This window comes from Canis lupus, chromosome 22, assembly GCF_003254725.2.
Source record: "Canis lupus dingo isolate Sandy chromosome 22, ASM325472v2, whole genome shotgun sequence".
Lineage (NCBI taxonomy): Eukaryota > Metazoa > Chordata > Mammalia > Carnivora > Canidae > Canis > Canis lupus.
In genome coordinates this window covers 53797821-53813908 of record NC_064264.1, presented here as the reverse complement: position 1 = coordinate 53813908, position 16088 = coordinate 53797821, and the positions used below count along the sequence as shown (strand labels likewise).

Genomic DNA, 16088 nt, shown 5'->3' with positions numbered 1-16088 from the left:
TATTTTTTTGCATTAGAAAAAAAAGCTTTCATTTGAACAGGAAGTATTGGTGTTTTCTAAACAAGGAAATAATCTCTTAGTATTTAGAAAAAGATGATTGCATTTTTTACACAGAACAGTATCCAAATCTATAGAATACAATCATATTAATCTATAGAAGGTGCTAGAAACTGTTTCATGGAGCAGCCGTGGTGGCTTAGCAGTTTAGCACCGCCTTCAGCCCAGGGTGTGAACCTGGAGATCTGGGATCGAGTCCCACGTCGGGCTCTCTGCATGGGGCCTGCTTCTCCCCACCTGTGTCTCTGCCTCTCTCTCTCTGTCTATGAGTCTCTTATGAATCAATAAATAAATTTTATATATAAAAAAAGAAACTGTTTCATGAGATTTCATAACCTTCTCAATCTAGAGTTCCAGTCTTATTTATATAGAACTAGCCCAGTACATGCCAGGATATATGCATTCATTAAGTGTTTGTTCATGCATAATACAGTCACTTAACACTCACACTGACCCATTTTTCAAGTTAAGAAATTATGTTTCAAATGGATAAAGAATCTCAGTCCAGGGCACACTATGTTTAGGAATTCTCATTCATCACTGCTTGATTCTGTGGCTCGTTATGCCACTGACAAGAGCAGGACAGGCCAAGACTACGCACCTTTTCCAGGGGTATGGCACAGGATATCTTCTTATATATCAGATAGCTGCTGACATGAGATCTCCAGAGGAACAGCCAACTAGTACTCTGGCTGCTTTCTTCATTGGCCATACTGCTGGACTATGGCTGCAGTGTGAGTGGCAAAGAATTTTCTCCTTGGTATTCTTGCTGTACTGCACAGGGACATGGGTGGAATCTTGCTTTTTTTCTCCTTTTGAAGAAAGATATTTTCGATGGATACTTGAATTCTCTTTAGTAGACGTCATTGAATTTCAGACTTACTATCCATTTGTGCGCCTTTGTATTTTTGTCCAGAGAAGATTCTGAAGAGCTGTCTTGAAAAGCTTTATTCCTATTTGCTTCTGTAGAAAAGGCCTGTTGCAGTGGGAGGGCACTCTCTCACTCAGGTTTATCTGGCTCTTTACTGCCTTCAGTGGAGGGATTGTCTACCTGAGGAAGAGAAAGGGTGACATGTATTCCCACTGCTCAATATTTTTGCCAGCATTTAACTTTTAAGATAACGGTGACCCTTCTTTGTTCTTATTAAGGTAATACTCAATGAGTTTAACCTTATCTAGATCTTCACATACCTTCCATATGTTTTCTATGTGGCTTCCTGGGGAACTAGACTGCTTGCCCATGTCTTGCTTCTCACAAGTTTCTAAGGCTCCGTTCAGTTCAGCACTATCTCTGAAAATTTCAGGGATGATTGCAAATGTGTTTCTTTAGCATAACTATTGTCCATGACTTAGCTTTCCTTAACTCTTCTGGGTTGAGAGAAAAGCACTCTTCTGAGGTGTCTCTTTTGTCCATTCCACATTGGTTTGAGAAAAAAGATTTTCCAAGTCAAGGAAGTCAACATCTTCCCCTGAAAGGAAATTTTCTTTGGCTTTAGATTCAAATGGAGCATGAGTTTCAGAAGGTTTCTTGCTAAGGTCAGAAGGACTATAGTCACTGTGATAGTTCCATTGGTTGCCTCTGGAGAGGACTCCAGTGTCTTTCACTTTCCTGACAGAGCTGAGGGTTTCGTATGTGTGTATTTTGTTGACTTTTCCAAAGGTCTTGTTGTTTTGGGATCTGAAGTAATGTTTCTCTCTCCATTCTGCTGCTGTTTTTCCCTGTGAAGCGATTTGAACTCACTGAACCATGGAAGAGATTATTTCCATTGCCCTCTGCAATGATCTAAAATGCCTTGCCATCACCTGGAGAATGGGAAGAGATGGCTTCAGAAAATGATATTAACCCATTCAGTACGATTTTGAGCTATTTTTGATATCAACATAATCATAATCTCATTTTTAAAAACTGAAACCCCAGGCAGCCTGGGTGGCTTAGCGGTTTATTGCCACCTTCAGCCCACGGTGTGATCCTAGAGACCAAGGATCGAGTCCCATGTCGGGCTCTCTGCATGGAACTTGCTTCTTCTTCCTCTGCCTGTGTCTTTTCCTCTCTCTTTCTCTCTGTGTCTCTTATGAATAAGTAAATAAAATCTTAATTAATTAATTAATTAATTAATTAATAATAAATAATAAAAACTGAAATCTCTTTTTTAAAATTTTCTCTCTGTTCTCATGCTCCCTGACAGGAAAAGTATATTTTAAAGTTTCTTTATGTAAATATTGCACATGTCATGTTATGTTTATTCCTAGATTTTCATTTGCTATAGTAAGTGAATTCTATTTTACTGTATTTCTTAAATAATTGATAGAACATGCTGTGAAATTATTTAGGCCTGATACTTATCTGTGTATAGTTCTTGACCATTTTCTCTATTTCTCCCAGGGGACAGTCTTGTTAATTTATCTTTCCCTACACTATGACCTTTTCAAGGTGGCTTGAGCCAGGCTAACTTCCACATTTCAGTCAGAAGGAACTCAGACATCTTTGTTGTCTTAAAAACAACAACAACAACAAAAACAACTGTAGACTAATCCTGCTGCTACTGTTTTTTTTATTATTTTTATTATTATTCTAATTCTGTCGCTCCTATTAACTCCAGACTCTGATATACAGAGAATGAAGATGCCCTGGGAACCATTCTAGCAGGACTCCATCTTTGGAAAGTTCTTTGGGTACTCTTTTCCAAAATATATAAATATATAAATATATAAATATATATATAGATAGATAAAAGCTCTGGGCATGTGAATATATAAAATGTAAATATATACAAATTAGATATATTCACATGTACTTAGTATATATAAATATAGTAAATTTATTACTTATTATATTTATCTTATTTATTTATATATCTAGCATATACAAATATATAAACATATATATTTATATATAATATATACTAATTATATATCTATATATAATTTATATATATCTAATATTTATACAAATATATAGGCACTATATATATTTACATATACAAATAAATAATATTTATATAAATTAATATTTATAAAATATATAAATTTATATATGTGAATACATGTATATATCAATAATTCTATGTATAAATTTCCTAACTGTCTCATTGTGTCATAGACTTTTGACACTAAAAGCACTGTACACTTGTTGTACTGCCTACTTCCCATCAATTTGTTGAAGTCACTCTACAGTTGCTAGCACCTTTTTGGTGGAAATGCGTACTTAAACTATGTTCCTTTAATTTTAAACACAATGGGTCAATTTTCACAAATACTTGTACAATGCTCAAGTCATATATTTTTTGTTTCCTTAAATAAATATAGGTGTAAGAAAGGAAATGATGAAAGAGATTCAGAAACTTTAGAAAGAAAACAGCAGAAAGCCAGAAGGACACTGACTGGCTATAGACGATTAGGAAAAAAAAAAAATGAGTTCAAGTGACACTGAAATTTTGCAAATGCAGAAGGTAGGCAGAGGAAGCACTCTGGACAAACTCTGAGCCATGCTGGTATAGTTAGGAGGAAAGGCAACAGCCGGCCCTGGCTCAGTGGCTCACAGGCATCTCATAAATGCTTTCTGAGTGTCTGCTAGTTGGAATTCCATACCAGACACGCTGAATTTGATGTTTTCAGTGGTCCTGTAGCCTTAAACCTGCAGGGCACTTGGAGTTTACAAAGCACTTTCACATACTGGCCCATTAATCCCCACAATAAACCATGGAGTAAAATATCATTAAAGCCCTCTTACAGCTGAGGAAATAAGGCTTAGAAAGATTAAGTTCTTTACTTAAGTTCTATGTTTAGTATGAGCCAGAGATGAAGTTTAAGCCCAAGTGTTTTTGAAACCAGAACCTGGCTTCTTTCTCTTTGTGCAAAATGTCCCAAGTAGAAGTATCTTTGGCTGCCAGTAGCTGGCTATCTCAGACACATCAGAGGAAATCATAATGTCTGGAAAGACACAAATAATTGTAGAGTGAGTTAAAAATAAGAGCATGTCAACCATAGTCAAGAGACTCGCAAGGGTTGGGACACTGTTTCTTCCCTGCAGTATGACCAGTATAGAGGGAAATTCAGTGCTACACTTAGTGAGTGAATGGTTCCCCAGAGGCTGGAGTGTGCTGGGAGGAGTCAGGTTTGTTTTGGAAAAAAAAAATCTAAAACTAAACATGCCAGAATTATGGAAAACGAAGGGCCAGTATTTGGCAACAAATTTCATGGAAGAGTTAAAGATATTGGAAAGCAAAAAAGAAGGATTCCACAGGATTCCTCTTGAGGAAAAGTTCCTACATGTCAACTACAACAAACTAAAATATCTGAAAAAACCAAAATAATTAAACAATGAATATTCTTTTTTTAAAAAAATTTTATGGTACATCTTTTATAATAATATCTTAGATGTGGGTAGAATGTTGGTGAGGTACAGTCCTTATAATTGAGTGGGGTTTTGCTGACAGTATATACTGCTTTTAAGAAATTTTAATTATTTCTCAACTTTTGTTTCATTACTTTGGTTTTTGAAGTCATTTGTTATAGATCAATTGGACAGTCTTTACACACATTCTATACCAGTCACTTTTTCTTGGTTCTCTTTTAGCTCTTTATTTCTTCTTTATTTTAAAAGCTTTTCTCGGGATCCCTGGGTGGCGCAGCGGTTTGGCGCCTGCCTTTGGCCCAGGGCGCGATCCTGGAGACCCGGGATCGAATCCCACGTCGGGCTCCCGGTGCATGGAGCCTGCTTCTCCCTCTGCCTATGTTTCTGCCTCTCTCTCTCTGTGTGACTATCATAAATAAATAAAAATTAAAAAAAAAATAAAAAATAAAAGCTTTTCTCCCTTTGATTGTTCTGTCTAAAGAAATACTTTGTATGCCTAGGTGAACATTGTTATTCATTTATTTCACATATTTTTCTACGTACTATCACCTCATTTTGGATGGAGTTTTTCTATTTTAGATGTATGCTATTGTTTTAAACCTTTTATCATTTTTTAATTTATTTTTGCATGTTTGGAAACACGTGGCTTGTTTCCATCTATTCTTTGCCATCTCATTTTTGGAGTGCTTCCATTTTTCCACAGGGTCAATATTCTATTTCAATGTATCCTTAAAAAAATAATAATAAGAGTATGGGATTCAGCTGTGATAATTTGTGTTGTGCTATTTTTTGTTTCTCTACATTTAATTTTGTGGCATTTGAGGAAGGAGGAGTGGGGTTCCAAGAATTTTCCTAGACTCACAGCTCTAATGCACTCCCTGTAATTTCCATCAATCCTTTAAATTATGGTCCCTTTCCATCTGAAATCTCCTAGCAGTTTTCTTTGTTCATTTTAAACATGCCTAACTCTTGTTTTTGCCCCAGTCATTCCTCTTCTGATAAATTTAGGTTCTCTTTTCAAATAGTCTCCCCTCATTATGGGGCAGTGCTGTACAAGGATATTGCAGATTTCATAGACATCAGATTGCTCCAGCCATATTGTCTGAAATCATGGACTCATGCTAATTATCTACAATTTACCATATGAAAAAAATACTTAGAGTTTCAGTAGATTTTTCTCAAGTTGTCCTGCCCATGTTCCAGGGAATGCCTGATGGCAATTCTGAGGTTCTCTAATTCTCATGTCCACAATGTAACACCTTGCCCCCTCTCTTTCCTTCTGAAGGGATGCTCATACCATCCAAGTCTTGAGATGCCAGGGGTTTGTGCATCTTGCTCTTGCTTCTTGACTTCTTGCAGTGGGTGTCATCATGGGTGTGTGGTTTTGCTATTTTAGTTTTTGAGGAACAATTTTAACGATTCCAGCGTTACTCTGCCACAGCCGCCATTTTCATATCCCTGTCCTCAAGGTAGAAGCATAAAGCTCAGTCTTCAGCTTCAATTGGCATAATTGCTTCTCCTTGGATTGTGGAGTCCAATGCCTCAGAAATACATATTTCTTAATGTAACAGAATAAAATAACATTTGTATTTGTGGATGCCTTATTTTCCAAAACTTAAAATCTTCATATCCTTCTGTAAAGCTGTGTACACATCCTCAAACACCCACAGTAACTTTCATAATTCAAAACTAGTTTTGATTTTTACAAAATGTTCTAAATGATACAGAATGTTATTTATAGCCAAATTATCTCAAATATTCTCTTTTCCACTTTATTATTTTTATCAGGTTGACTTGTCCTTCCTCATTACTGAAGTGAATCACAGATCTGTCCCATTGGTTTGATCATACATACTATAGAATGGTGCCCATTGTCTTAGCTCCAAATCGCCCCTCCTATCCCAGCCACAAAGAGAAAAAAGAAAATGTCTTAGCAAACTGAAAATAAACATTTGTAATGATTTGATAGGGATATTTTTGCAATTTCAAAGAACTAAATTTTTTTCCCCTTGAACATTCAAGTTTATGTATTGATTTCATTTAGAAAGTTAGTAGATGTCAAATATTTGGAAACCATTTTTACTTCACTCAGCATAATACCTTCCAGTGAAGTAAGTCAATCGGAGAAGGACAAACATTATATGTTCTCATTCATTTGGGGAATATAAATAATAGTGAAAGGGAATATAAGGGAAGGGAGAAGAAGTGTGTGGGAAATATCAGAAAGGGAGACAGAACATGAAGACTCCTAACTGGGAAACAAACTAGGGGTGGTGGAAGGGGAGGAGGGTGGGGGGTGGGGGTGAATGGGTGACAGGCACTGAGGGGGGCACTTGACGGGATGAGCACTGGGTGTTATTCTGTATGTTGGCAATATGAACACCAATAAAAAATAAATTTATTATAAAAAAAAAGAAAGGCAAGGCCTAGAGATAGAATATCTGAGAGGGTAAAAAAAAAAAACAGCCAAACTGCTGAGAGGCTGTCCTCATTAAAGGTACCAAAGGAAAAAAAAAAAAAAAAAGGAAACCATTTCTATGTTTCTTTACTGGTGAAGAACTGAGAAATAAACAGTTAATTGTCTTTGAGTGGCAGTAAATACTAACCTAAGTACTCTGTCAGGGAAATCTTTATATGTTGGAAGCACTTTTTAAAATATCAACGTAAATATAATGTCGTGTTTTCTATATAGTTATACTAGGCATCTATTGAAGCCAAACCATTAGTGAGATTCATTATCCTGCTAGGGTCTTCATCTGAGTCTTTTCAAAGGTACCCCATAGCACACAACCATATAGCTCATACTATTGTAAACAAATTATCAAGAGATTTCAGCATTTCCATAGAATTCCTAACTACCCATTTTTAACTTAATTTGATAGCTAATTTAGTCAAATAGAATATATGATTAAAATTTGAAAAACAGCTCCATGTATCTAGCTAATTGTTTGTATGTTTAACTAATTAATAGAATCTATTTAAAAATATTTATAATTTGATGAAAAGTAATTTTGGTTTTACTACAGCAATTTTTACACTCCATAATTTCTGGCAGAGTATGGGAAGTTTCAAACTCATTTATGGTTTCTCTTTGCTCATATCTTCCTACCAAGATATATTCTAAGTCATTCATGTAGCATTCAATATAAGTTCTAGCAATAAATGTAACATGCTTTTGGGCTATTTTCCTAGAGTTGTTTAAAACATTTTTCCTGAATAAAATTCCATTATACACAGATGCACACACACATACATACACATCTTTAACCATTCATTTATGAACTTGCAGCTTGCTTCCGTATCTTGACTATTGTAAATAATGTTACAATAAACCTCAGGGTTAATATCTCTTTTTGAATTAATGCTTTTATTTTCTTTGGGTAAATACCTAGCAGTAAAACTACTAGATCATATGGTATTTCTATTTTTAATTTTTTGAGGAATCTCCATGTTGTTTTCTATAGTGTTTGCACTGATGGCAAAAAGAGGTGAAGGAGATTAAGATACAAACTTCTAGTGATAAAATAAATAAGTCATGGGGATGAAGAGTACAGCATAGGGAATATAGCCAGTAATATCACAATAACTTTGTAAGGTGACAGATAGTAACTATATATACAATGGTGAGCAATGTGTAATGCACAGAACTGTCAAATCACTAAGTTATAAACCAGAAATTAATATAAAATCGTATGTCGTCTATATTTCAATAAAAAAGTAAGGAAACATAAACATTTTTCCAGGAGCTGAATAACATAACTTACATTTTCAAATATGACTCCTAGATTGTTAAAATAAAGTTTCACACAGGTGTTACCAAATCAATTTTCACTTGAATAATTACAGTGGATAATTTTTTCCCTGAGAACAGTAATTATTCAAAGCTTAAGGGATTTGAAATATGGTAAAGGTCAGTTACTCTGTAGTCATTCATTATGATTTGTATTCCTCAATCAGAGATTAAAAACTTTTAAAAAATCAAATCTTCCCAAACTACTTAGATCTATAGAATCAAACTGAAAATATAAAGTTTGTTAAATTCTTTACCTTCAGAAACTTCCATGCAAATGGAAATCTTAAATATCTATTACCTTTCAGGATACAGAATGACTAAAAATCTATTCTTTTGAAAATTTTGGATAAATTTCAAAAGAAGGGAAGCGAAGGGTATACAATTTATTGGAGGTCTAATATTTGCCAGCCCCTATGCCAGTACTTGTACTTAGTTTAATTGGCTTCTATTTAATTTAGCTACTTTTATTTAAACTTTTAAAATATAGGGAAAATAGATTATAGAGTCATAGATAAAATAGATTTTAGAGTCTTAGTAATATTTTAATGTCTCAAAAATAAATTAGGTTTTATCATCTTAGTGGGCATGTGAAGAAACAATGAGATCAAAACCACTACTAAATCATCAGTAGGTATGTTATTTGTATACAAGCCTTGCTTGCCCAAATGGTGAGTTTTTTCATTTTCCTCCTTAAATGCTGTAAGGCAGACTCACTGGGGACTGAGAAGCCATTTATATGATAATAATAATAATCTATTTTTTTATCTGATGTAAAATTTCAAAGGTAGAATTTAAAAAGGATTATAACATTTATTTGCATTAGTGATAGATGTTTGATACCATTTCTCTCATCCTAAAACAATAGTTCAAACCAAATAAATAGAGATAATGTATAAATCAACTATGAGAGGAATTATACTTGCCTAGAAATTAATGATCATAAAAATGCAAAACTGTCATATAATTTTACTAAGATCTCTGTACTGTTTCTTGAAACTGAAACAGGCATTTGTGTGATTTTCATAGTCTGTGATCCCTTATAAGAAGTGTATTATAAAAAAGAAAAAAAGAGTGCATTACAGTTAGCATAGTTTGGAGCTAAATAAGCAAGAAAGAGTTCATTCTTGGCTTATGACAAACTGGCAGTGTGATCATCAAAACATAATTCACTTGTCTGTACCTCAGTTTCCTTGTCTATGACATGCTAGGAGGAAGACAATATTCCTCATTGTTTTCATTGTTATTTATGATTGTCTTCAAGTTATAATCAATGGAATAACACAAGAAACAGATATATGAGATTTTCCTTTTGGATCAAACTATGGAACTACTAGAAGACAACATAGGAAAAAAACTTCCTTTTTTAAAAGTAGGCTCCATACTGGGCAATGTGGGGCTCAAACTCATGACCCTGAGTTTAACACCCGACCTGAGATCAAGAATCAGACAACTGAGCCACCTAGGTGCCCCAGGAAAAAGCTCCTTGATATCAGTAAAGACAATTGATTTTTTTTTTTTTTTTGGCTATGACACCAAACTACAGGCAATAAAAGCAAAAATAGACTAATGGGTTTGCATCAAACTGAAAAGCATCTGCACAACATAGGAAACAATTAACGGAGTGAAGAGACAACAATCAGAATGAGAGAGAAAATACTCCAAACCATCCATCTAATAAGGGATTAATATTCAAATCATGTAAGGGACTCCTACAACTCAAGAGCAAAGAAAAAAAAATACTCAAATTTAAAAAGGGCAAAGCATTTGAATAGACCCTTTTCCCCACAAAGACACGTAAATGCCCAACAGGTATTTGAACTTTTTTTTTTTTAATTTTTACTTATTTATGATAGTCACACAGAGAGAGAGAGAGAGAGGCAGAGACATAGGCAGAGGGAGAAGCAGACTCCATGCACCAGGAGCCCGATGTGGGATTCGATCCTGGGTCTCCAGGATCGCGCCCTGGGTCAAAGGCAGGCGCTAAACCGCTGCGCCACCCAGGGATCCCCCAACAGGTATTTAAAAAGATACTCAGCATCACTGATCATCAGGGAAATGCAGATGCCTTAAAGAACACAGAAAACACGTATGGTCTTCATATACTAGTGGATGTCTTAGATGCAATGGACAATTCATGAGGAAACACCATGCTGGACACACAAATTCTGGAATTTTCAATAACTAAATTAGTTGAAACCAAAGACCTGGTTGAGTTTACTAAAGAAGGCTGGAAAGACACATGAGAACCCAGGGACCAAATCCTGTGTCTAATGTGGGTTAACAAAAGATGGAGGTCCAGTGGTCTGTTAAACAGAAGCAAAAGTAGGTGAAAATGGTACCTCTAAAGCACAGTGAAAAAAGTGTGGCAAAAAAAGGAGCTATCTTATGAAGACAAATGCTATTACCTAAGGTGACAACTAAGGCCAACCTTGGACAGGAGGAGTCCAATATTCCAGTGAAATCCTTCAGAAAATACAATCATCTCCCTTGTTTGAGATCAAGAAACAGAAACCTTACTTACACACATTACAGAAATCTGAGTGAAACAGTAACAAAAGTATATATTTTATTAAAATAAATACATTTTATTAACAAATGAGATTTGGCACAGAAATACAAAAAAGGTTTGCACGCTCAGAAATGCAGCAACATTATCCATTATATTAATAAGTCAGGTGAGGAAAGCTAGACCATCATTTTGAAGGAATGTGCAAAGACACTCATGAAATTCTTCAGTAAACTATCCAGAATAATGGGCTATTTCTTCACCTAATAAATAATATATATGGATGTACTTACAGGAGGCAATCGTGGTTTGTAACTCATATTTTTGTGTTGGAGTTTTCAAAGATTTAGAAGGTCTTGCTTTCTTTCTTTTTTAAGAATGCATGCTATTTGAGGCAACATGTATTATTTTGTTTTGATTTTGATTTATTTGCACAATCTATCCTTTTGTCACCATATCTGGGGACTGCTGACCTGTTTCATCCATGTTTGTATCAGAAACAGATAGCCTTTGTCATGGTCCCAAGTCTTCTACAGCTGATTAGGACAAGTGATATGAGCTGAACTCAGATAATCTGAATGTGTACTTGGATTCTGGATTGATATCTTTCTGGGTGGATGAAACTGAAGACATGTAAATACCATCCCTCTTGGTAAACAGTTTGTCATATAAACATCAAACAAAGAAAAATCAGACTGCGAGGGAACAAGGTGAATGCAGTGGATAAAGAGACACTCAGGAAGAGACACAGAGGCAAGAGGTAAAGTGAGAGAAACATCCAGAATCTTACTAATATTTCAATCCTTTTATTCAAGGCAAATTCTGACACCTCTACTCTTATAACAAATTCCTTTTGTTATTGAAATCCACCACAAGTTAAATCATTATTTGAAACTCAAATGATCATAAATAATAGTTAATTCCCATATTTATTTTCTAGAGACCCGAGGAAAAAAATATTAGACAATGATAAAGAGATCCACCCAGATTCTATTAAAGAAAAACTGCTTTTCTTAGAATCAAGGTTTCTTCTCTTTTCTTTTTTAAAGATTTATGTATGTATGTGAGATAGAGCATGGGGAGAGGCAGAAGAAGAGGGGCAGAAAGAATTTCAAGCAGACTCTCCCTGAGCCCGGAGCCCAGCATGGGACTCAATCTCACTGCCCTGAGATCATTACCTGAGCTGAAACCAAGAGTCCAGTGCTTAACTAACTGAGTGACTCAGGCATGCTAGAATCAAGAAATTTCTTTCCAGCATCCTTTCTAACAATTTGAATTCCAAACAAGTAATCAATATCCAGTACAAATATTTTGTAATGATGGTGTAAAGATAAGAGTAAATACCCCAAAATAAAAATAAGAACAGTGGATATATTTATTTTCAAAGTTTAGACTCCTCACAACATAATTATATCTCTAATACACTGAAAATTATAATGGTGTAGAAGAATACTGTTTTTAATTTAAATTTTGTTAGTTAAAATATTGTGCAATATTGGTTCCAGAAGTAGAATTCAGTGGTTTATCACATTTATATATAAACCAGAGTTTATCACAAGTGCCCACTTGAATCCCTATCACCCATCGAGCCCATCCCCCAACCACCTCCTTCCATCAACCCTCAGTTTGTTCTCTGTCATTAAGAGTAGCTTATGGCTTGTTTCCTTTTCTCCTTTTTTCTTTCCCCCTTCTTATATTTTCATCTGTTTTCTTTCTTAAGTTCCACAAATCAGTGAAATCGTATTGCATTTCTTTCTCTGGCTTATTTCACTTAGCATAATACACGCTAGCTCCATCCATATAGTTGCAAACTGCAAGATTTAATTTTTGATGGCTGAGTAATATTCCATTGTGCATATATACCACATATTCTTTATACATTCAACAATAAATGGACACTTGGGCTGTCTCCATACTTTGGCTATTGTTGATAATGCTGCCATAAACAACAGGGTGAATGTATCCCTTCCAATCAGTATTTTTGTTTCCTTTGGGTAAATAGCTATTAGTGCAATTTCTGGGTCATAGGGTAGCTCTATTTTTAACTTTTTGAGGAACCTCCAAACTATTCTCCAGAGTGGCTGCACCAGTTTGCATTACCACTAACAGTACCCTAGGGTTATCCTTTCTCTACATCCTCACTGACACCTACTGCTTCTTGTGTTGTTAATTTTAGATCATTTTAAAGTATATTTTAGCTTCTTGTTAATATTATTTTATAGGAATACTTTCTGATATAATTTTCTGAGTTCTGATTGATCTAACCAAATAATTCATAAATCAAGACTAATTCAGCATTCCATAGTGATTCATTTACATTATAAAAACAATAAAACTATATCTCAAGTCTAGGAAGTCATGACCCCGTAGCCTGTGCTTTGGCTTATAGTAACAAGACAAGGCTAACTTTACCCTAAATATCTTCAAATGGTGTTACGGGAGTGCTGAAAATCAGAACAAGCGGAAAAAATGTTAAAATGCAAATATGACTTTATGCTGATTTTGCAGTTAAGTCCATCTTTATCATGCAGTACTGTGTGCCCACGTGAAAGAATCAGCAAACTTGTCCACAAGCTAAACTGACTTCCTTCTTTTGTAGATAAAACTTTATTGGAACATGGCCACATTCATTTGTTAACATATTGTCTACAGTGCTTTTGCAATAAAATGGCAGAATTTAGCAATTGTGGAAGCCCACAAAGCTGGAGATATTTATTATTTACTCCTTTACTGAAAAAATATTTGCCAATTCCTGCAGTAGGATATTGAAGAAATACAACATTTGGTCATGACAGCCAAAAGCTTACAATCTATTTAGGTAGAAAAATATGCACTTTAAATACATAACCACCAGGAACTACAGGTGTTCTAATAAGTTCCCCAACTATGGTTGCTACTTGGAAAAAATTCATTTTGAGATAATCATTCATTATCTTTGGTGGTATGGGCAAAGTGATTTTTCTGGATAGACTAGGGTGAATTAAGAACCAATAATTTAAAATTTTGAGTTGAAAGCAAATAAAAATAACAAATTCTATTCCATCAATTTAGATTTTTAGAAATTAACATACTTAATATAATGTTGGTTAATATTTTGTTCTTTGATTTACCAACTTAAGTAAATTATATCTGGAATTTCCTTTAGAAGTTAAAAAAGGTCATGTATCTGGTTAAAAATATGGACAAATATATAAAATCTAAGCACTTCAACCCCACGTATGCTTTATACTTTGACAAATAACCTCCATAGAGGTAATTAAAGCCACAGGAGAAAAAAATGCTGAGAATACAAGATTCTCCTATGGTACGAATTTTGCAGACTGATTTGTTTAATTGATTGACTTGAGTCTTGGGGTACATAGAGAATTAATGTTCTGGATGAAGAATTCCATTTGAAAAAAATAATATGATAATGGGGAAATATTAGAGAACATAGAACTAGAATGTTAGAATATTAGCTAAGTAGTTCAAACCTCTTTAATTTATGTTTTCTATTGAGGTAAGAATAGTTACCATGAGATATACCCTCCTAACACATCTTTCAAAGCACAATACAATGTTGTTAACTGTAAGCACATTATCAGAGAGCAGACCAACAGAATTTATTCATCTTGCATAATGGAAACTGTATATACATTGACCAACTTCCCATTTCCCTTCCCCTGACAACCACAATTTTACTCTCTTTCTATGACTTCGACTGTTTTAGATACCTCAGGTAAGTGGAATCACATAATACTTATCTTTTTGTAATTGGTTTATTTCACTTAACATAACATCTTCCAGATTCATTCATGCTATTGATATGACAAGATATTTTGGGTTTTTTTTAAGGCTGAATAACCTTAAAGTGTGTGTGTACATATGTGTGTGTGTACAAAGGTAATTATATACATACATATGTGTATATGCATACATATATAAGAATTGAAATGAGAATCTCAGAGATTTATTTGCATTTCTATGTTTATTACATCATTATTCACATGGGAGTAATAAACATGGGAGTGTAGATATCTGTTTGAAATTTATTTCAATTATATTGTATGTATACCCAAAAGTAGGATTACTGGATCATATGTGAGTTCTATTTTTAATTTTTGAGTGATCTCTACACTGTATTCCACAGCAGCCTCACCACTGTGCCCTCCCACCAATGGTTCATGACCAAATGTTCCCATTTCTCCAAATCCTCCTCCATACTTGATGTTTTTTTGGTTTTTGGAACATGCCATCCTAATAGTTGTGAAGTGATACCTTGTTGAGCATTTTCCTGTGGATTAGTGATGCTGAGCATCTTTTCATATGTCTGTCAGCCATGTGTATGTTTTTGTTAGAGATATGTCTACTCAAGCCTTCCTCTCATTTTAATCGGGTTATTTATTTATTTTTTAAAGACTTTACTTATTCATGAGAGACACACTGAGAGAGGCAGAGACTAATGAGAACTAACCCAAAGGGTCAAAAAATTGTCCATCAATAACCTCAACTCACTTATGTTAACAACTTGGTTTGAGATAGTAGCCTGACTTTGGGAAGATAAAATCTGCTTCCTTTAAAAGGATAAATAAATTTCCAATCCATGAAAAGTAGGTGATATAAATAAAACCCACAATAATAACATGTTTGGGCTAATCTGTTTAAGATTATCAGTTAAAATACTTGTGATATTTGAGAGGATTTGGCCATAGGCAGAGAATGACGCAGGATCCTCGCAGGGAGCTAGATGTGAGACTCAATCCAGAGCCCTGAGATCATGCCCTGAGCCAAAGGCAGACACTCAACCGCTGAGCCACCCAGGCATCCCAATTAGGTTGTTTATTTGCTATTGAATTGTAGGAGTCCCTTATATATTTTTGGAAATTAACTCTTTATCACCTAAACGGTTTAGAAATATCTTTCCAACCCTACAGGGTGTTTTTTTTTTTTTTCACTTATTGATTATTTCCTTTGCTATGCAGTTTTTATTGTTTTGTTTTGCTTTATTTTTTCATTTGTTGTAGTGCTACTTGCCTATTTTTGCTTTTCCTTTGGTGTCATATCAAAGAAATCCTTGCCAAGACCACTGTTGTGAAGATTTTCACCTATGTTTTCTTCTAGTAGTTTTATAGTTTAAGATCTTATGCTAAAGTCTTTAATCCAGTTCAACTTTACTTTTGTGTATGGTGTAAGATAAAGGTCTAGTTTCATTCTTTTGTCTCTGGCTATCCAGTTTCCCCAACATCATTTGTTGAAGAGATTATCCTTTTCCCATCGTGTATTCTTGGCACTTTAGTTGAGAATAATCAAATATATATATATATTCTGGTCTATTGGTCTATATATCTGTTATTATGTCTCAGTACAATATTTTTTCATTACTATAGCTTATTAATATA

At 34.5% G+C, this 16088-nt stretch overlaps 1 pseudogene; it reads right to left on the bottom strand.

Annotated features, from left to right (window-relative positions):
• Positions 1–737: 737 nt before the first annotated feature.
• Positions 738–5859, bottom strand: LOC112655801 (nuclear receptor coactivator 7-like; annotated as a pseudogene).
• Positions 5860–16088: the final 10229 nt, after the last annotated feature.